Consider the following 21,043-nt stretch of genomic DNA (forward strand, 5'->3'; position numbering starts at 1 on the left):
GGGTATATTCCCAAGAGTAAAATTGCTGGATCCTGAGGTAGGTTGATTCCCAGTTTCCTGAGAAACTGCCACACTGATTTCCAAAGTGGTTGCAGAAGTTTACATTCCCACCAACAATGGATGAGTGTTTCTCTTACTCCACAACCTCTCCAGTGTAGTGAGGAGTTTCGGGCAGGCCTGCTTTTCATCCCACCCAGCTCCCGCACGGCTAGCTTAGCCCTGGAAATAACAACACACAAATTGTATTCATTTAAACACTCCCTGGCCCATTATCTCTAGAGAGTTACTGGCTAACTCTCACATCTTGATTAATCCATTTCTAATAATCTGTGTAGCACCACGAGGTGGTGGCTTATTGGGAAAGATTCAGCATGTCTAACCTGGTGACTGGCTCCATGGCATCTGCCTCATTGCCCTCTTCCCAGCATTCTGTTCTGTTTATTCTGCCTACCTAATTTTCTGTCCTATCAAAGGGCCAAAGCAGTCTCTTTATTAACCAATGAAAATAACACATAGACAGAAGACCCACCTACATCACTCCAGCATAGGCTATCATTGGTGTTTTCGATTTTAGTCATTCTGTCAGGTGTAAGATGGTATCTCAAAGTTGTTTTGATTTGCATTTCCCTGATTGCTAAGGAGAATGAACATGATCTTAAGTGCCTTTTGGCCATTTGAACTTCTTCTGTTGAGAATTCTCTGTTCAATTCAGTACCCCATTTTTTTAATTTGCTTAATTAGGGTTTTAATGTCTAGTTTCTTGAGTTCTTTATATTTTGGAGATCAGACTTTTGTCTGATGTGGGGTTGGTGAAGGTCTTCTCCCATTCGTTAGGTTGACTTTTTGTCTTAATGACAGCGTCCTTTGCTTTACAGAAGCTTCTCAGTTTCAGGAGGTCCCATTTATTCATTGTTTCTCTTATTGTCTGTGCTACAGGGGTTCTACCTAGAAAGTGGTCTCCTGTGCCCATGTGTTGCAGACTACTTCCCACTTTCTCTTCTATCAGGTTCAGCGTGGTCAGACTTATATTGAGATCTTTAATTCATTTGGACTTGAGTTTTGTGCATGGTGATAGATATGGATCTATTTTCATTCCCCTACAGGTTGACATCCAGTTATGCCAGCACCATTTGTTAAAGATGCTTTCTTTCTTCCATTGTATATTTTTAGCTCCTTTGTCGAAAATCAGGTGTTCATAGGTTTGTGGATTAATATTTGGGACTTCGATTCGATTCCATTGGTCAGCATCTCTGTTTTTATGCCACTACCAAACTGTTTTCATTATTGTAGCTCTGTAATAGAGTTTGAAGTCAGGGATGGTAATGCCTCCAGAAGTTGTCTTATTGCTATTGCTAGAACTTCAAGCATTATATTGAAGATGTATGGAGAGAGTGGACAGCTTTGCCTTGTTCCTGATTTTAGTGGAATGGCTTTGAGTTTCTCTCCATTTAATTTGACATTAGCTGTTGGTTTGCTGTATATTGCTTTTATTATATTTTGATATGATCCTTGTATCCATAGTCTCTCCAAGACCTTTATCATCAAGGGGTGTTGAATTTCTTCAAATGCTTTTCCAGCATCTAATGAGATGATCATATGTTTTTTTCTTTCAGTTTATTTATATGATGGATTACATTGATAGATTTTTGTATATTGAACCAGCCCTGCATCTCTGGGAAGAAGCCTACTTGATCATAATGGATAATTTTTTTGATGTGTTTTTGGATTCAGTTTGCCACTATTTTATTGAGAATTTTTGTGTCAATGTTCATGCATGAGATTAGTCTGTAATTCTCTTTCTTGGTTGAGTCTTTGTGTGGTTTTGGTGTCAGGGTAACTGTAGCTTCATAAAAGGAGTTTGGCAATGAGTCTTCTATTTCAATTTGTGAAACACATTAAGGAGTATTAGCTCTTCTTGGAAGTTCTGGTAGAATTCGGCATTGAAACCATCTAGTCCTGGGCTCTTTTTTTGGTAGGGAGCTTTTTGATGACAGCTTCTAATTCATTGTGACTTACAGGTCTATTTTAATTGTTCACTTGGTCTTGATTTACTTTTAGTATATGGTACTTATCTAAAAAATGTCCATTTCTTTCACATTTTCCAATTTTGTGGCATACAAGCTTTTGTAGTAAGATATGATGATTCTCTGAATTTCTTCTGTGTCTGTGGTTATGTCCCCCTTTTTGTTTCTGATCTTGTTAATTTGTGTGTTCGCTCTCTGTTGTTTGATTAGTTTGGATAGGGGTTTGTCAATCCTGTTGATTTTCTCCAAGAGCCAGCTTTTTGTTTCATTGATTCTTTGGATTGTTTTCTGTGTTTCTATTTTGTTGATTTCAGCCCTCAGTTTGATTATTTCCAGTCTTCTACTCCTCCTGGGTGAGTCTGCTTCTTTCTTTTTCTAGAGCTTTCAGATGTGCTGTTAAGTCTCTAATGTGTGCTTTCTCCGTTTTCTTTATGTGGGCACTTAGTGCTATGAGCTTTCCTCTTAGCACTGCTTTCATAGTGTCCCATAGGCTTGGGTATGTTGTGTCTTTATTTTCATTGAATTCAAGGAAGACTTTAATTTCTTTCTTTATTTCCTCCTTGACCTAGGGGTGGTTCAGTAGTTGACTGTTCAGTTTCCATGAGTTTGTAGGCTTTCTGGGGTTAGAATTGTTGTTGAATTCTAACTTTATTCCATGGTGATCCGATAGTACACAGGTGGTTACTACAATTTTCTTTTTTATCTGTGGATGTTCGCTTTGTTACCGATTATGTGATTAATTTTTGAGAAGGTTCCAAGAGATGCTGAGAAGAAGGTATATTCTTTTCTGATTGGGTGGAATGTTCTATAGATGTCTGCTAAGTTCATTTGGTTCATTACATCTATTAATTCTCTTATTTCTCTGTTAAGTTTCTTTCTGGTTGACCTGTCCATTGGTGATAGAGGAGTGTTGAAATCTCCTACTATTAGAGTGTGCAGTTTGATGTATGCTTTGAGTTCTAGTAATGTTTCTTTTACATATGTGGGTGCTTTTATATTAAGGGCATAGATATTCAGGATTGAGACTTCCTCCTGATAAATTATTCCTGTTATGCATATAAAGTGTCCTTCTCCATCTCTTCTGATTGATTTTAGTCTGAAATGAATTTTGTTAGATATTAGTATAGCCACACCATCTTGTTTCTCTGGTCAATTTGATTGGAAAACATTTTCCCAATTCTTTACTCTGAGGTAGTATCTGTCTTTGAGTTTGAGGTGTGCTTCTTGTAAACAACAGAATGTTGGGTCCTGTTTTTGTATCCATTCTCTTAACCTGTACCTTTTTATAGGTGAATTGAGTCCATTGATATTAAGCAATATTAATGAGCAGTGGTTGTTAACTCTGGTTATTTTTTTGGTGGTAGTGATTGTGTGTTTCCCTTCTTTGAGTTGTGCTGGTGGAGGGTTGTCAGATGCCTGTGTTATTATGGGTGTTGTTGGATTCCTTGGTTTGTGGTTTTCCTTCTAGTATTTTCTGTAAGGCTAGTTTGTGGCTACGTATTGTTTAAATCTGTTTTTGTCCTGGAATATCTTGTTTTCTCCCTCTATGATGAATGCAAGCTTTGCTGGGTATAGTAGTCTGGGTCAGTGGTACATCTATCCGAGACCTTTTTCTTTCACGGTTTCTATTGAGAAGTCAGGTGTAATTCTGATAGGTCTGCATTTATATGTTACCTGACCTTTTTCCTTTGTAGATCTTAATATTCTTTCTTTATTCTGTATGTTTTTGTGTTTTGATTATTGTATGGTGAGGGGATTTGTTTTTATTCATTCTATTTGGTTTTCTATAAGCTTTCTTGTACCTTCATAGGTATATCCTTCTTTAGGTTGGGAAATTTTTCTTCTTTAATTTTGTTGAATATATTTTCTGTGCCTTTGAGCTGTAATTCTTCTCCTTCTTGTACCCCTATTATTGTTAGGTTTGGTCTTTTCATGGTGTCCCAGATTTCCTGGATGTTTTGTGTTAAGAATTTGTTGGATTTGTTATTTTCTTTAATCAATAAGTTTATTTCCTCTATAGTATCTTGTAACATGAGGGCCGTCTTGTTGGGGTTTCTGTCCCACCCAGTACCCCACAGCTAGCATATCACAAGAAAATCACACACAGGACTCCATAAGATTATAAACTGATTGGCCCTTAGCTCTGGCTACTTATTAGCTGTTATAACACATATTACCCCGTTATCTTTATCTACATTAACCACATGACTCAGTACCTTTTCTAGCTGGGCAGCTCACATGTTGCTTCTTTAGTGATCTTTTCAGGACTGGTGGAGGGAGCTTCCTGCTTCCCAGAACTCTGTTCTCATTGCATCACCTCTACTTCCTGTCTGGTTTTTCCACCTATACTTCCTGCCTGGCCAATCAGCATTTATTTAAAATATAATTGACAGATTACAGACAATTCTCCCACACCAGTATCTTTGGTGTCTGAGATCCTTTCTTCTATCTCTTGGATTCTGCTAGTTATATTTGTCTCTGTAGTTCCTGATTGTTTACCCAAATATTCCATATCCAGCCTTCCCTTGGTTTGTGTTTTCTTCATTACATCCATTTTATTTTTTAAATCTTGAACTGTTTCCATTATTTGTTTGATTGCTTTTTCTTGGTTTTCTTGGTTATCTTTGAGAGATTTATTCATTTCTTCTACCTTTTCGTTTGTCTTTCTGTTTCTTTAAAGCAGTTTTTCACATCCTCTTTAATGTCCTCTATTATTTTCATAATGTTATGTTTAAAGTTGATTTCCTCTACTTCTTCTGGAATAGGGTGTTCAAGTCTTCTTGTTGCGTGATCCCTGGATTCTGGTGTTGTCATGTTGCCTTTCAGGTTGTTGGAGGAATTCTTGCATTGGTGCCTGTCATCTCTTCCTTCAAATGCAGCCAGGAGAGTCCTGGTATCTTGGTTCAATTTTTGCTGTGACTGACTCTCTGGGTGGATCTCCTCAGTGTAGCAGCAGGAACTGTTCCTGGGTCAAGGACCTCACAAACAATAGGGCAGGCTTGGGGGAGGTAGGGTCATGTGTAACAAAGAACCCCCTGCAGCAGGAGTCAGAGAGGCCCTGTGCTCCTTTCCTGGGCCATCTGCCCTGCCCCAGGATAGCACACACTCACTGTTTGGATGGATCTCCTCCTCATCAGAAGAACGGGGACTTCTGGAAGTCGAAGGACCCCGCAGAAAAAAGGGCAAACTTGGGGGGATGGGAGGGTCCTATGAAACAAGCCCATGCAGCAGGAGCTGGAGGTGCCCTGAACTCCCTTCTGGCTGGGTGGGTGCACACTCATCCCTCTGGGTGGATAGCATCAGTGCAGGAGCAGGAACTGTTCCTGGGCCAAGGACCTCACAGAAAATAGGTCAGGCTTGGGGGAGGCATGGTCGTGTGGAACAAAGAAGACCCTGCAGCAAGAGCTGGAGGGGCTCTGTGCTCCTTTCCCAGACCATCTGCCCTGGGATAACACACACTCACCAGTCTGGATGGATCTCCTCAGCACAGGAACAGTGACTCTAGACACTTTAGTACAGAGAATGTGAGTAAGTGGGGAAGCATTTGCCACCAGCACTCTGAAGACCAAGACGTGTTGAAGTCTGAAAAATCTCTGTTTAGTTAATTCCAGTACTAGGGAACAAAGGCATATAGATCTCTGTGAGTTTAAATTCAGCCTTGTCTACAAAGCAAATGCCAGGACAACCAGAACCATTGGACTGTTACACAAAGAAACATTGTCTCTGAAAGTCACAAGCACATACCCAAAAGATTTATTTTTATTGTATGTGTATGGGTGTTTGCTCTTTATATGTCTATATACCACATGCATGCAGTACCTGCATAGGTCATAAGAGGGCATCAAATCCTCTGGAACTGGACATACAGATGTCTTAGATGTCTATGTGGGAGCTGGTAACTGTAATGGGGTCTTCTAGAAGAGGAACCAGAACTCTTAACCATGGAGTCATCTCTGTGACCCTAGAACCCACCTTCTGAAGTAAAACTGAACATAGCTGACTTGAGGTGGGCACAGGGGAGAGACTAGATATCAGAATTTTACTTCCTCCTCCCAGATTCACTTTCTTGATGGGAATCACACAGTTATTGCCACCATGGCTCTCTGGCAATACTTGTGCCCATACACATTGCATACATCCCAGAAGAGATGCCCATGTTTGGATGACTTGGATGGACTTCACCAAAGTCCAGGGAAGAGGAGGAATGTAACACAGAGGTTCAGGACATTTGGTAACATTCTTCAGACTGTTCACACAGAGGTCACCCTGAGGTCACCCAGTCCTCAATCCCCTCACCAGCCTGGTACAGCTTCTCTGGAAACTCCTGACTACTCATAGAATAAAGTTAGAGTCCCATGTTCCTTCTCAGGTGGATTCTAACATCTGTATCTGGGTGGACATCTAAGTGAAGTCGCTAGGCCTCCCGTCTCCATGGTTGAGGTAGGAGAGCCATCACGTTTCCCTTTGTGACAGGCTCTGAGCTCATCAGACTAGCTGTCCATCAGAGAACAATGGGAACCTAATGTTTTGTTGTAGCTGTGAACATTAGGTCTCTGGAATCTTTCTCCTTGACCTGTTTGCACCGCCCTCCAGCTGGCGAGATCCCTCCTGTTCTTTTTCATTCTCTAGGCTGACTATGTCCCTTCCTGTTCTTTTTCTTTTTCTCTATACTGGACATGCCCCTTCTTTTACTTTCCTGTTCCTTTTACTTCCTAATCCTACTGGTTGTGTATGCTGGCCACCCTCCTCCAGTGTCTTTCCTTTCTCTATGCTGACCATGCCCCTTTCTTTTCCTTTCCTCTTCTCAATGATGTCCACATCCCTCCCTGGTCCTTTATGCTTCTCCATGATCTGAGCAACACTGATTTTCCTCTTTTCTCTCTGGCTGCAGTTTCTGATATCACAGTTCACATTCTCATAGCTCTTCATGTCATTGACAGCATTCCTAGAAAATACTCTCAATGGGGAACCTCTGCTCCAGAAGTGTTTATTTCTTTGTAGCCACTCAGCTAGGTTGTGGGTGAATTGGAAATTTAATGGCAAGTCTTTGTGTTCTGTTGAGTTTCACTAAGTTCAGTTATCTGATGCTCTAATTATGTTTTTGCAAAATCTCTTCTATTCAGTTTTTTCTGCTCCCTTTACTAACAAATGTGGGTTGTTTATTATTGAAAGCTAATGGCTGGACACCTGGTCATTCTGATGATGACCAACTGGGTCACCTCCCTACAGCATGGTTCTCACCCCATGTTCACAGTTGTCCCTGTAATTATAAATATTCCTACCTTCATTGCCCACCAAGTGCAATACAGATCTTGTACTATTAAACTCTTTATTTCTTCAATGTAAACAATTACTGGCTCAAAACAGTTCCCACTGACCTCAGGAGTCAGTGAGAAGACTAAGGCTGTGTAAGTAGGATTTGTTTAGCAGGATGCTAACAAGATTCACCAGAATTCCCTTGTGTGACAACATACTCAAGATAAACTTGAATGGAGGAAGGGTTCATCTGGGCTCTACAATTTTGGAGTTGCAGAGCCAGTTCTACAGTCAGTTGGCCTGCTGCCTTTTGGTCAATGGCATAAGGCAGCACATGCCCTGACCCCAGCACTTGAGAGACAGAGGCAGTCGGGTCTCTGTGTTTTGAGTCCAGCCTGGTCTACAGAACAAGTTCTAGGCCATCCAGGGCTGCATAGTCCTTGTTTCAACAAAGCAACATAAACAAAAACACCACAGTAAGTTTAGGGGCAGGGAAATGGCTCACTGGGTTACATAGCTTGCTGTGTAAATGTGAGAACTGGAGTTCGAATCTTCAGCCCCCTTGTCAACAGCTGGGCATGCCTACTTGTGCCCAGTGTAGAGGGCAGAAATTGGCAGATCACAGCAAGTCTAGCCAATGGGCAGACTTCAGGTTCATTTAGAAACACCATCTCCCTAGCCAGAAGCAGAGAACAATGCAGGGAAATACCCAGTGTCCTGCTGTGGCCTCCAATGGCCAGGGATGTGCACTTCTCCATATGCCCACATGTCTACAACATGAATAATGCACACACAGTGTTATTCACATCCCTGTGTTAAGTTCTCCTTCTTTTACAAGGGCTTGCTGCATAGGGAGAAGGGCTGAGGTGCTGGGTTATAATGATGAATTTGTAGAAATCATGAACTGAATATGTAAGTAAAGATTTGCAATTTGGCTAAAATCTTTTTTACTCTTTTTAATGTTTCAGTTTGGTAGAATGTTCTGGAGAAAGGAAATCATGAGTTAGTGTGGCAAGGAAAAGGGACATTCAAGTTAACTGTCTGGTTGCCTGAAGACCCAGATGAAGCCTCAGTCTCTGAGGAAGGAGTTCCAGAAAAGGTAAGGGCATGGGGCCTTATTCCAAGCTGTGCAAGATTCTCCATCATGAATATGGTTGAGACGAGCTGGATGAGATGGTGCTCACCTTTAATCCCAGCACTCAGGAGGGAGAGGTAGGAGGATCTTTATGAGTTCAAGGCTAGCCTGATTTACATAGTGAGTCCAGATCAGCCAAGGCTACATAGTGAGACTGTGTCTCAAAAAGAAAAATGGTAGATGAGGGCATAAGTCACACTAGCCTGAGAATGTCAGCTTGGGACTTTAGAGGGAGCAAGGACTGTAAACAATGGAGCAGCAGTCAATTTTTTGTCACTTTTGGAAGAGTCCAAATTTGGGAGGTGTGATAATAATCATCTAAGATTCTAAGTTTGTGTCTATTAGTCTTGGAATCTTTATTACCAGAAGTGTGCTGCTTTGTTTCCATCATCTTGAGGCCAGCAGTGTACACCACATGTGCTGTTCCCTCAGTTTTGAAGATTTCCAGGGATCTCTTTGAAGCATGTGTACTGTACTCATACAGTAAACAGGAACTAAGTACCAAGTCAGGCAATCCACTGGCTAAGCGGCCTCACGGGAGTCTCATGTGTGTGTCTCATTTCATCAGTGATTATTGTGGCCAGCAAGAAGACACACTGTGACATGTAATTTTGATCCATTCTCTAGCCCATTATCCAAATCTGTCATTATCATTTCAATTAATTTACATCTCCAGTCTGGGCCACGATATGTTTTATCTATATATGAAATAATTCACAGTTGCTAGGTGGTTGAGGCACATGCCTTTAATCTCAGCAGTGGGGAGACAGAGGCAGTTGGTTCTTTTTGAGTTTGAGGCCAGACTTGTCTACAGAGTGAGTTCTGAAACAGACAGAACAAGTTACATAGAGAAACCCTAACTCGAAAAAAACAAACAAAACCAATCAGCCAACCAACTAAACAGACAAAAACCAACTAACCAAACAAAAAAAGAAATTATTCTTGTATTAATGCTGTCTTGTTTGGGTTTTAGGAATAGAAGACTAAAAAAGGCACTGCAGAAAAAGGTAAGTCTCAGCTAAGATGGTCCTGCTGTTCACCAGGGACTTTTGTGTTTATTAAACAAGTTGCTTGTGTTGTAGGAGGCTGCTCGTTCATTTCCAGTCACTTAGATCCAAAATTATCACTCAGAAACCAACCATATTATTTGCAATACTGTTTGGTCAATAGTGTAAGCATATTTCTAGGTAGCTGTTATATCCTAAACTAACCCATCTCTATTAATCTGTGTATGGTCACCTGGCTGTGACTTAGTGGATTAAAGTTCTGGTATTTCTGTCTCTGATGGAAGCTACATGGCTTCTCTTGACTCCACCTTCTTCCTTCCAGCATTCAGTTTAGTTTTCCCTACCTACCTCTGTTCTGCTCTGTTATAGGCTGAAAGCAGTTTTTTTATTCATTGACCAATAAAAGTAATACATAGACAGAAGGGCTTCCCACACCATTTCCCCTTTTCTGTTTAAATAAAAAGAAAGGATTTAACTTTAACATAGCAAAATTACATATAACAAAACAGGTATCAAGCGAGAATTACAGTTACAACATTTATATCTACTTTATCTTTTATCATAACTAAGGAAAAGTATAACTAAAGCTATCTATTCTTCAACTCCATCAAAAACCCCAAAAGGAAATAATATTAAAAAATTATAAAAAATAGAGGTTAAAATAAAGCTGCATAAAGATGCAAACTACACAGAGAATCATGATACTGTATGTTATTATGCTTTCTTTGAATTGTTTGAATGCTGTGGAAGGAACAACTGCTGCTAAAAGATATTTGCTTATAAATGCTGCAGAATTAATCCAAGATAGGTATTTTGAAAATACCTTGACTTCAAAATTGAAGTCAAAAGATATGTTACTTTGGAGAAGAGATTTTGCTTTTGTTTCCACGGGAAATGAGAGACTGTGGATTCATTCTGAGTTAAGAAAACTCAGGTTTGATCAAGGAAGACCACCTGAGAAATCTCTGGTAGGAACAGATAGCCTGGATGTCTGAGTTCTACATTCAGAACAGATTCAAGACTGCTGCCTGAGATGATCAAGGCTCACAGGATACTCCAGTCAGGACTTGATCATAACTCTAAATTTTCTTTAGGTCCCCATAAGATTATCAGTGCTCCCAACCAGCCAAAAGTAGCCTGAAATACTATGCCCACATTCCCAAAAAATGAACTATGGATATTTTCCTTTGTTTAAAAAAAGGGGGAGGAGTAGTGTGGGAGAATTGTCTGTATTCCATCAATCATGTTTTAAATTAACACTGATTGGCCAGGCAGGAGGTATAGGCAGGAAGACCAGGCAGGAAGTAGAGGTGCGCAATGAGGAAGGAGGAAGCCCATTCCTCCCAGTCCTTCCCAGATCAACGAAGAAGCAGGATGTGACCTGCCCAGATGAAAAAGGTACTGAGCCAATTGGCTAACATATACTAGAATAATGAGCTATATAAGTTATAAGAGCTAATATGAAGCTCGAGCTAATGGGTCAATCAGTTTATAACTTATGGAGACATCTGTGTGATTTTCGTTGGAGCTAACCAACTGTGGGAACTGGGCAGGACAGAAACCCCAACAAGCCTGGTCATCATGTTACAGAATCTGGCTCTGGCTTATTTGCTCAGCAGTTACTCCTCTGTATCTGTTCCGGTGGAGTTCAGTGTCTCCAGTCTACTCAGGACCCGGTCTTTGCCTCAGTCTAGACTTCTCATTTTTATTCCATTTCTTTAGACCGCTGTTGGTACTGAGTTCAGATGCCTAAGGAGAGGGAGATAGTCCCTCTTATGCCAAAGTCTGTGCCAGCCCACTTAGAAACAGCAGCAGAGGTTCCAAGACCTCTGTGTTGTTGTGTCAGCAATGGTGACCCTTGCTCCGTTTGAAGTCCACTGGTAATCCCTATAGTGGGAAGCAGAACTCAGGATGTACCACCTGAGTAATTCACCCAACACTCAGGATGTACCTACCACCTGAGAACCTTACACAGCACTAGCTTCTTGGCCTACAGAACTCCTAATAAGAAGTAGAATGGGCACCAAATTCAGAAGGAAAAAAAGCCAGGGAAATCTGAGGTCACTTCACAGATCACCTGAGATACTTGTGACTGTGATGGCCACTGAGTGATAGACATTATGTGACAGACACCATGTGATGGTCACCACGTGAAGGTCACATGTAATGACCACCATGTGATGAACACTGAGTAATGGCCACTCATTGATAGTCACTGTGTGATGGCCACTGAATGATGACTGAAACAGCACCTGCTTCTCTCAAGGCCAGGTTCTGTGGTGGGAATAAAGAAGGGCTGGACACCAGCACCAAGACTCAGTAAGCTAACTCTCAGAGTTCCTGCCTCGGTGAGCTCAGGCAACAACATTTCTTGTACTCTGAACATGATCCCTTAAGCCCTGAAATATGGAAAAAACTCTTCCCAAAGCACTATTCATGGGAAAAGGGTCATGTATGTGACCACATCTCTCACTCTACCTGGCAAAGTCCAGGCACTCAATAAATTGCACTGAGTCTGAAATTGACAGGAGAAAATTAGAAAAACAACTTTATCCAGGTCTGATGCACAGACCTCCAACAAGTAGCCAAAGCAGTAAAGAGAGTGAGTTCAAGGACTGCCAAGGCTATGAAAGGATATCAGAGCCAGCCTGTGCAACTAAATGAGATTCTGCCTCAATATAAGAAATAAAGAGGGCTGGGTCTATGTAGCTCAGTAGTAGAGTCTTGCCTGGTATATGTGAGGCCCCAGGTTCAGTCCCCAGTATTACAAGGGAAGAATTACCATCTAGTAGACACTGAGTTAGGAACCTAATTGGCTTACACACAAAGCTGTGAAGTCATCACATTCTGGCCTGCCCTGGGAAAGATGTTAGCGGATCTCCTCAGTGTCACTTATTCTCACAGGGTTGAAGGGTTTTCCCTGGAGATGCAGCAGCAGTCTTCCCATTGCTTTCACTAGGGTGCTGGAACATTGGGGTTGACATTGCCAGGGCCTCTAGGAATTGGGTCAGGGCTTCTGAGCTGTGCCCGTCCTTGAAGCTCAGTTCACACAAATCATGAGTGATATGCCAGCACCAAGTTTGTATATAGCCCTGTCTGGAGCTGTCCAGCCAACATGGCACAGGGCTGTTAGGGAAGAAAGAGCTTCTCTGCTCTGGATCTCTTCAGCTGGTGGTTGGCAGCCTTACTGACTCAGTGACACTGTGTGTCCCCACAACGCACTGCCTCTCTGACACAATTCCACTGGTGGCAGTCAGAATTGTGTGACTTCCTGAAAGTCCATGAGGGTGTTATTGTTTTTTTGAGACAGCACAGCTTCAGCTGTTACCTGATTTAAATTCTCAAATTTATTGGCTCTCAAGTAGGTTCATTTCCACCATGGAGGAGCAGCTGAGAAAACATGTTCATGGCAATGAAAGACCTTGTGCTCTTAGAGACAGCATAAGGAAGAAACTGCTAAAATTTGTCTTGCAGCAGATGCGTGAAGGTGCCCTGAAGTGTCACCGCCTAAAGGTGATGAGGTACTCTGGGTATGCTTGATTGTCATAGAACACTACAAATATACTTGGGTTTTTATCATCATCTGTGACAGTGTCGTACAAGTCAGTAGGATTTTGAGGGTCCCTTGGAGGAGACACAATCAGTGACGGGTTTCCCCTTGTGTAGTTAGAACCCGCACGGAATACATATACTTATTCTCACTGGCATCTGGTCTGGAATATTTATCATCAGCTGAATAGGAAGCATTGACAGCAAAATAGGTTCCCTTCCCATAGTACGTGGTTGCAAAGAGAAAGACATTTAAAGTAGTTCAATGTAGCATATAAATCAACGTATTAGTCCACTATGTTAACTAATGTAAAAGGAATGCTTGGCTTGAATATTTAAAAATTTTTCTTTATCATCATCATTGTTATTATTAATATTCATCCTCAGAGGACATATAGCTGTTTACTGCTAAAACTGGCTCTACTCTGGTCACCACAATGTGAGAAACACCGTGAATGGAGCCCAGGGTAGTTCCAAGTCAGCAACCCTTTTGGAGAGACTGACTGGATCCTTCCTCATGATTCTTCCCAGCGTAGCTGTGGTTAAGTCCGTGGCTGTTCAGGTGTGGAATAGAACTAGCCTCCGTCCCGTGGAAGAGTTGTTCCTCATTTCTTTCATGGCCATTCTTTTCATCCATAATTTCTTTTTGTTTGCCTGGTACCTTCTCCAGAGAGCTGGATTCTGGATCCTTTTTATCTATAAATTAATCAAACATTAAGTTAATCTGGAGATGCCAAGAGCCCTTGTCAAGTGATAGCAAATTACTGTCTTTGACTTTCTTTTTTCTTTTTTTCTTTGTTACTTTTGTTTGTTTGTTTGTTTGTTTGTTTTGGTTTTGTTTTTTTTTTTTTGTTTTTTGAGACAGTATTTTTCTGTAGCTTTGGGGACTGTCCTGGAACTAGCTCTTGTAGATCAGGCTGGCCCACACTATTAGCCTGGAACTAATGCAGCAGGTTAGGTTGGCTAGATGGGTGCCACAGTTTCAGAATGTCATAAGTTTCCTGATGTGGGTCTGGAAACCAAAATTGGAACTTGCGATCCTCTGAGAGCACAAAACAAAATCTTGACTCCTGAGCCATCTCTACAGACCAAAGTATGTGTGGGCTTATTCAGGAACATTGGTTATATCACTTATATAACTATTTAACTTTTCCATTAGAAAACTTCTCATCATCTGACTTACCTTCTTCATCAAAAACTTCTGGCAGGTCTGAAGGAACTTGCTTGCCACCACATTGTACTCAGGATCACTGGTTTGCAGACTGACCACAAGCAATTTCTTCTGCCTCATGTCACTCCAATTTGAAGGAATTTCAACTGCATAATAGACACTTGTGGACTACTGTATGCTTTGACAAAATCCTGTCTCCTTCTTGTGTTATAGTCTCATAATTCTATGTATTCAATCAATTCCTTATCTTTCTAAAAGGATGTTGTTAAAAGCATGGAACATGGACCATTGGTATCAGGATGAGATGAAAATATGTTTAAAAGAGATGTGTAATTTAAGGCGAGATAGCACAGTGGTACATTTCTTGCCTGACATATACAAGACTTGTTTCCCAGCACCCTCTCCAGAAGAAGACAAAAGCCATTGACGTATTAAGTTAGGGTTTCCTAGGGATGGAGCCTCTCTGCTACTCCTGTTTTGGTCTTGCTAAGGTGTGAGAACTGACTACGTGCTGTAACTCACCTTCATTTAGTGTACAGCCTCTTCTCTGATGTGATTTAACAAATTCATTACTAACTTGTTTTGAACAATCTCTGTTACTTGCATATGCATGAGTTTGTACCACTGGAGGGTAGTCTACATGTATTTTCTCATTTGCCTTACTCCATCCTAAAGAGGTAGGTGGGTGGATTGTTAAGGTTTGTCTGTGACGGGCTGCAGAACATCACATATGATATATCATTCATTAAAATGGGAATTGCTTAGAGTCTGATGGATTCATTCATACTGATGCTACAGACACCTCCTCTGGCTCATTAGGAGTATATTTGGGTACCTGCCTCCACAGAGGGAGGAGGTGCCACCTGGCACTTTGCTGGGAACTTTGTTAAAGTCTCTTTATGTTTTGTTATGGTAATTGTTGCTATGTGTTCTTTCTCTCTTGACTTCTATCCTTCAGAGCTCCTAAGGAGCCCCAGCCTCCCCTCCCCTGTCAGGGACATAGAGGAGAGAGGCAGAATCTTGGAGAGTACCCAAAAGGAACTGGGGATGGAGAGGATAGGGAGTGCATGCCTGTGACTTGGAGTGCCTTTGGGGCCACTATATTGGGTGGATGGTGATCTCCTGGAGTTCCGGAAAACTGTTGTCTCTTTGTTTATTATGTTTGAGGCTGGACTGACGAGAACTGAAAAAAAAAATTGGGACAAAACTTAAATGTGGAAATGCAAATGACTTGACAGCAGCCCATCTAAGGTCTGTATCCCTAGCTCTGAGCCAGGTCTAATAACAGGAAACGCACTGCCATGAGACTTTGAGAAGTACAATATGGCACAGCCCTAGTGGGAGGAGAAAACAGGCTACAACAAGCCTGGGGATCATCGCTTACAGTGACTCAAGAAGCACCACAGTTCTAGGGCACAGCTGGGCCTTAAGGCCAGGGAGTTACCTGGGATGTGAGCATGTCCCCTTCTGCAAGCCTTGTCTGGGCATCTTGAAGGTTGCTGTAGGCCTCTCTGGACAGGAGGGAGGGACCTATATGCCTGTGCAAAGAAAATTGACTACTTGTAACTAAAACACTGCACAAAAAAAAACAACAACAACAACAACAAAAAAACAACTCAGACTGTAACCATAAAAACATTAACAAAAAAACCCTTGGTAATTGCTGTCATGGTTTTTGTCTCTTTAAGAGGCAAGCCACGCCCACTCCTGGTGGCCCCTCTCTCCCCAGGCCATCTTAGATCTCTCTCTGTCTTTCGCATGTCCCTTCTCCCGCTCCCTTCTCTGTTTCTCTCCTTTCTCTTCTCTCTTCCCTCTCTCTCTCTGTCCTCTTCTCCTTCTCTCCCCATTCTTTCTCTCCTCTAAGTAATAAGTATCCAATTCTGATCCAAACGATGCGTCTGCCCACGTGTCTTCCACCTGCTCGCTGCCCACTGCCAGCTGCCCGGGACCCGCTGCCCAGCCCCCGCTGCTCGGAGCCCACCAACCCAGCACCCCGCTGCCAGCTGCTCAGGACCTGCGGACAAAAATCATAAAATTGGTGTCGTGACTCCTGAAACTCCTCCCAGGGTCAGGATCCTGAACCGGGTTGGCTTCATTCAGTGAGTCTCCCCATTCTGCTACGGTTGCTTTCCTTTACTAGAATCATGTTTGGACTGACTCCGGGGATCAGTGTCAGCCCGCATGTTAGCACAGCACACTCTCTGTACAGTGCATTCGACTGGAGACCTGGGGTCCTCCAGTTTTTTTGTCTTTTTTCCCCATTTCTTCTCTTTCCTTTTTTCTTCTATCATCATAACTGCCACTCAGAACCCCATTTGCGGTCCTCGTCCACGAGTCCTGAGTGTTCGCGCTGATTTGCATCTTGGGACTGCTCTGGACCCTCCAGCCTGGCTCCCGTTGCCAACTGCTCGGGACCTACCACGGACAAAAATCATAAAAATTGCAGGCTGGTCTCTCTGGTATTTTTGGTGGTCTCCCTGGGTGTCGCTATCTGGGCACAACAGGTCAATGACATGCAGTAGCCACAATTAGCAGGACAGCACTGGGGAATTCTTAACGTACTAATGTTCAGTTGAGAATTACAGGAGGAGCACCATGAAGTTAAAGGTTCAGAGAGACTGTATTCAGTGAGCAGCCAGCCTGGAGCCCTAGACTGGTCTGGATAGATCACTGTAGGACCACATAGTCTATGCTCCTTAGAAGCCCGAGGAATGTGCTGAACGCTCAATCTGTGGTGCCCTACACACAATACCGAATCTGGAAGCCAGTATAAGACTTATCTTGTACTTAGAGTTGCAGTAGGATGGCTCTGAAGGCTCGAGCCACAATAGGACAGCTCATTTATGGAGGAAAGGTGTCCTGACTATGGAGAAGCCAGTCTACCTTGATGTGGGAGAATTGTCTGTATTCTGTCAATCATATTTTAATAAAACGCTGATTGGCCAGGCAGGCAGTATAGGCGGGAAAGCCAGACAGGAAGTAGGGGTGGAGAAAAGAGATTGGGAATATTCTGGAAGCAGAAGCTCCCTCTGCCACTCCTGCGCAAACCACCGAAGAGGCAGCATGTAACTTGCCCAGCTGAGAAAGGTACGGAGCCATGTGGCTAACGTAGATAAGGATAATGGGGTAACAAAAGTTATAAGAGCTAATAAGAAGCCTGACCTAATGGGCCAATCAGTTTATAACCTTATGGAGTCCTGTGTGTGATTTCTCTTTGGGATTTGCTGGCTGTGGGGTACTGGGTGGGAACAGATACCCCAACAAGCAGGCCTCTCATGTTACACTACCTGAATCTGGAGTGCGGTGGGAGACAGTCTCCCAGCAGGATAGAGCAATCCTGCTCTTCTCCTGGAGAGCCCCTACTGCCGAGCTCTGCTCTGTTTCCTTAAGGAAACATCATAGCAGAGCTTTGGACATCTTCTGCAGTCCAAGATGTTACTTCTTTTGTTAACACTCTGTCAAGAGGGAAGCCCCTGTAGAAGTATAGCAATCTCCTCCAACTTGACAAAAAGTTGTTACTTTTTCTGCTCAGGATTGCTCAGCCTCCTTCTTGGAGAGCTGCACATCAACCTTCTTCTGTTCTGCTCTGCCTTGCTTAGCCTCTCTAAGGGAGAGTCTCGGCAAGGTTTTTCAGCTCAGTTCCCTAAGGGACATCCCAGCCAGGTTCTTGTATTCTGCACCAGGGAATGAAGATAGTCACTCAAGACTCTTTTGAGAAAGAGATTTATTTGGGAAGGAGGAGTCCAGGAGAGTGGCTGCCTCTGCCAGGGAGGGGTAAATGGCAGCCTGCCTCCAACTGAACAGGCAGAATGGGATAGGTTAATTTTTTCTGCTCAGGGATTGTTTACTTTAGTTTGCTAGGGGCAGAGATTGCTCTGATTTCATGGTCAAACTGTGTTTTGTTTTTCTAGTCCTTTTTGGCCTTTTGACTCTAATCTTAGAACCAGGGCATATTTCTTTTACCAGCTCTGATTCAAAGGAATCAAAGAACGTGCGTTTCTTTGGCACTCATTTCAGAGTCAGGTCGTGTTTCTTTGACCCTAGTTTCAGGGATAAAGTTGTTTCTTTCCCTGGCTCTGGGTTTAGAGTCAGGGTGCTCAGCAATTGATTGGTTTCCTGCTCCAGCTGTCCCTTTCACCCTACACCAAAGCCCCTCCCATAACCAAAGGAAAGCCTTCAGCAAGGGGAGGATACAGCTGCCAAGGAGAGCAGAGAACTGTGAGGTTTCAGGTTAAGGAGGGCAGATATACAACCAGAGCTCTAGAGATGCAGTCAAAGGCTACAGTTATAGACAGCACAGTTGCAACTGAGGATTTGGGTAAAGTGCCATGCTGTGGAATAAGGCTCTTGTATGTTGTAAAGATTTGTCACTTGTATTGGTTTAATAAAATGTCAATTGGCCAGTATCCAGGCAGGAAATATAGGCGGGGTGACCAAACGAGAATTCTGGGAAGAGGAAAGGCAGAGACACAGTTACCACCCAGAAGCAGAGGGAGCAAGATGAGAATGCCTCACTGAGAAAAGATACCAAGCCATGTGGCTAAACACAGACAAGAATTATAGGTCAATTTAAGTTGGAAGAGCTAGTTAATAATAAGCTTGAGCTAATTGGTCACACAGTTTATAATTAATGTGAGCTTCTGTGTATGTGTGTTTTTTTGGGTGGGGGACTTAATGGCTGAGTTCAGGTGGGGCAGAAGCTTCCAGACTTGAGCCTGAATATTACTGTATTGTTAAATAAATCAGAACTAGGATGAAGCTGTTATTGGGAAAAGGCTCCTGGCAGAAACCAATGCTAAGAATACAGTGCTTCATGATTCTACTTTGAGACAATGCTTAAGTAAAGGTTATAAATGAGGACCCTGAACCAAGAGACTGATATTTCCCTCAGCAATGGTGTGGGGTGGAATCAACAATGTTAGACATATATGTACACCCAACCAGGTCTCTCATTACTTTCCTGATACCACTCAAGGGCGCCACCAATATCAAGAATACTGTGTGTCCTCCCAGGGAGTAGCTAGGCACAGTAGCATGTGTGTCATCTCAGCATTTGGGAGACTGAGGCTCTGTGACTGTGAGTTTGAGTACTATGTGGAGATACCCCATCTCACACAAAACATAACACAACCAACTCAAGCAAAATAAGAGAATAGCTCATCTCCCAGACTCCTATGTCTAACCTCAATATTTATCAAGAGAGGACAGAATCACAGAAAATAGACACCAAATCATCCTGGTAACACAGAATTAGTGATCAAATTTTGCACACAGGTTTTCTTTAAGTTAGGGATTTTATTTTTTTCTCTTCTTTTCTTTTCTTTTCTTTTTTTTACATTTAAAGGACAGCAGCAAAAAGTACCAGCTCAATGCAGGAGTTTATACTGACAGTGATAGGATCAATGGATTCCACGTAATGCCACCAGTGTGGGGGAGCAAATAGAACCTAAAAATCAAATGAAAAATAGTTAACATGAGAACAGGGCATTTCTCACTCTGAGACTGCTAAAGGGAAAGAGAGAATGAATCCAAGGAAGCAGAGTGAAGGGGAAGAAGAACCGCAGCTGTCTCCTGTGTTTCTCCTCTAACTGGTGAGCTCAGAGGCCTACACAGGATGCTGGCAGCTTTCTGTTCTTCTTAGTTCTGTGACTTCTCTGTTGACATCTAAACTTTAGTAAAGGCTTTGGAATCCCAGCTCTTCCTCTTTCCTACTGCAGAGTAGCTATGCACATTCTGACAGATAGCAACATGCACTGTGGTTCCTTTACCTGTTGGAAAAGCTCCCTGAGTTACAATTGGGTGGCTGCTGGAGAAGGAGCACAGCAAACAGACCCTCAGACATCATGGGCAGGAATGTAAATGGCCACCATGGAGAACACTAGATCAGTCACAGTCACCCGGACCACCTGCTCTAAACACCACAAACCTTACACACATGCTCATGACTACAGCTCCCATTCGCAGCAGCTCATGAAATCAACCTAGGAGAGGATCATCGTGGCACATCTCTGGAATTAGAAATTGCTCAGCCTTGAAACCACATTCCTCATGTATGAATGCATGTGTAATGCCCAGAATAGGAAAAACCATAAAGATATACTGTAAAGTAGTGGTTTTCTGGGACTGGAGGAACAGACATGAAGGGCAGTGCCCTGTCCAGGAATAGAAGCAACTGGACCAGGTCCATCAGTGTGAATGGGTAGGACACATATGAACTTGTAGGACATGTGTGAATTTGTATGATGTGTATGAACTTGTAGGATGTGTGTGCACTGGTATGACATGTGTGAACTTTTAGAACCTGTGTGAACTGGTAGGACCTGTGTGAATGGGCAGGACATGTGTGAAGTGGTAGGACATGTGTGAACTGGTAGGACATGTGTGAACTGGTAGGACATGTGTGAACAGGTAGGGTATGGGTGAAGAGGACAGAAGGAGAGCTAGCAAGGAGGGAGCAATGGAGGGAAGAATGGATAAGGGTGACAGAGGGAATGGAATCTCTGTGTGACCAAGAAAACCTTTCAGATACTAAAAAACTGGGGCAACAGGTGCCAGTGTCATAGAGGGAATTTTCCCCACAAGGTGGCAATGGGAAATAACAGTCTCTTCAGAAGTGATTCAGAAGCAGTCGCCATTCTTGCTGGAAAGCAAATATCATGCTCAGTCCACCTCTGAGGGCCTGGGTGCACGGCAGCCAGTGCTCACTGTCACGAGAACAAGTATTAACTTGGAATAAACGTCCTGGTACCCACACCCTGACATGATCTCTTCACCTGGGTAATAAGACTGGCTTCACAGGCTGTATTCCTCAATGCCTATTCTCCTCTTCACCAGCAGGAGGGCTGTGCTCCCTCTTCCCATCTCTCCAGGGCAGGCCTGTGGGTTGCAAGCCCATAGATTG

At 42.8% G+C, this 21,043-nt stretch overlaps 1 protein-coding gene across 1 annotated transcript in view; it reads left to right on the forward strand.

The window, feature by feature from the left end:
- LOC125413061 (protein mono-ADP-ribosyltransferase PARP14) overlaps positions 1 to 21,043 on the forward strand; it is a 651,703-nt gene that overhangs the window by 70,350 nt on the left and 560,310 nt on the right. The window lies entirely within an intron of this gene.

Source organism: Myodes glareolus, chromosome 2 (genome assembly GCF_982192425.1).
Source record: "Myodes glareolus chromosome 2, mMyoGla1.1, whole genome shotgun sequence".
Classification (NCBI taxonomy): Eukaryota; Metazoa; Chordata; class Mammalia; order Rodentia; family Cricetidae; genus Myodes; species Myodes glareolus.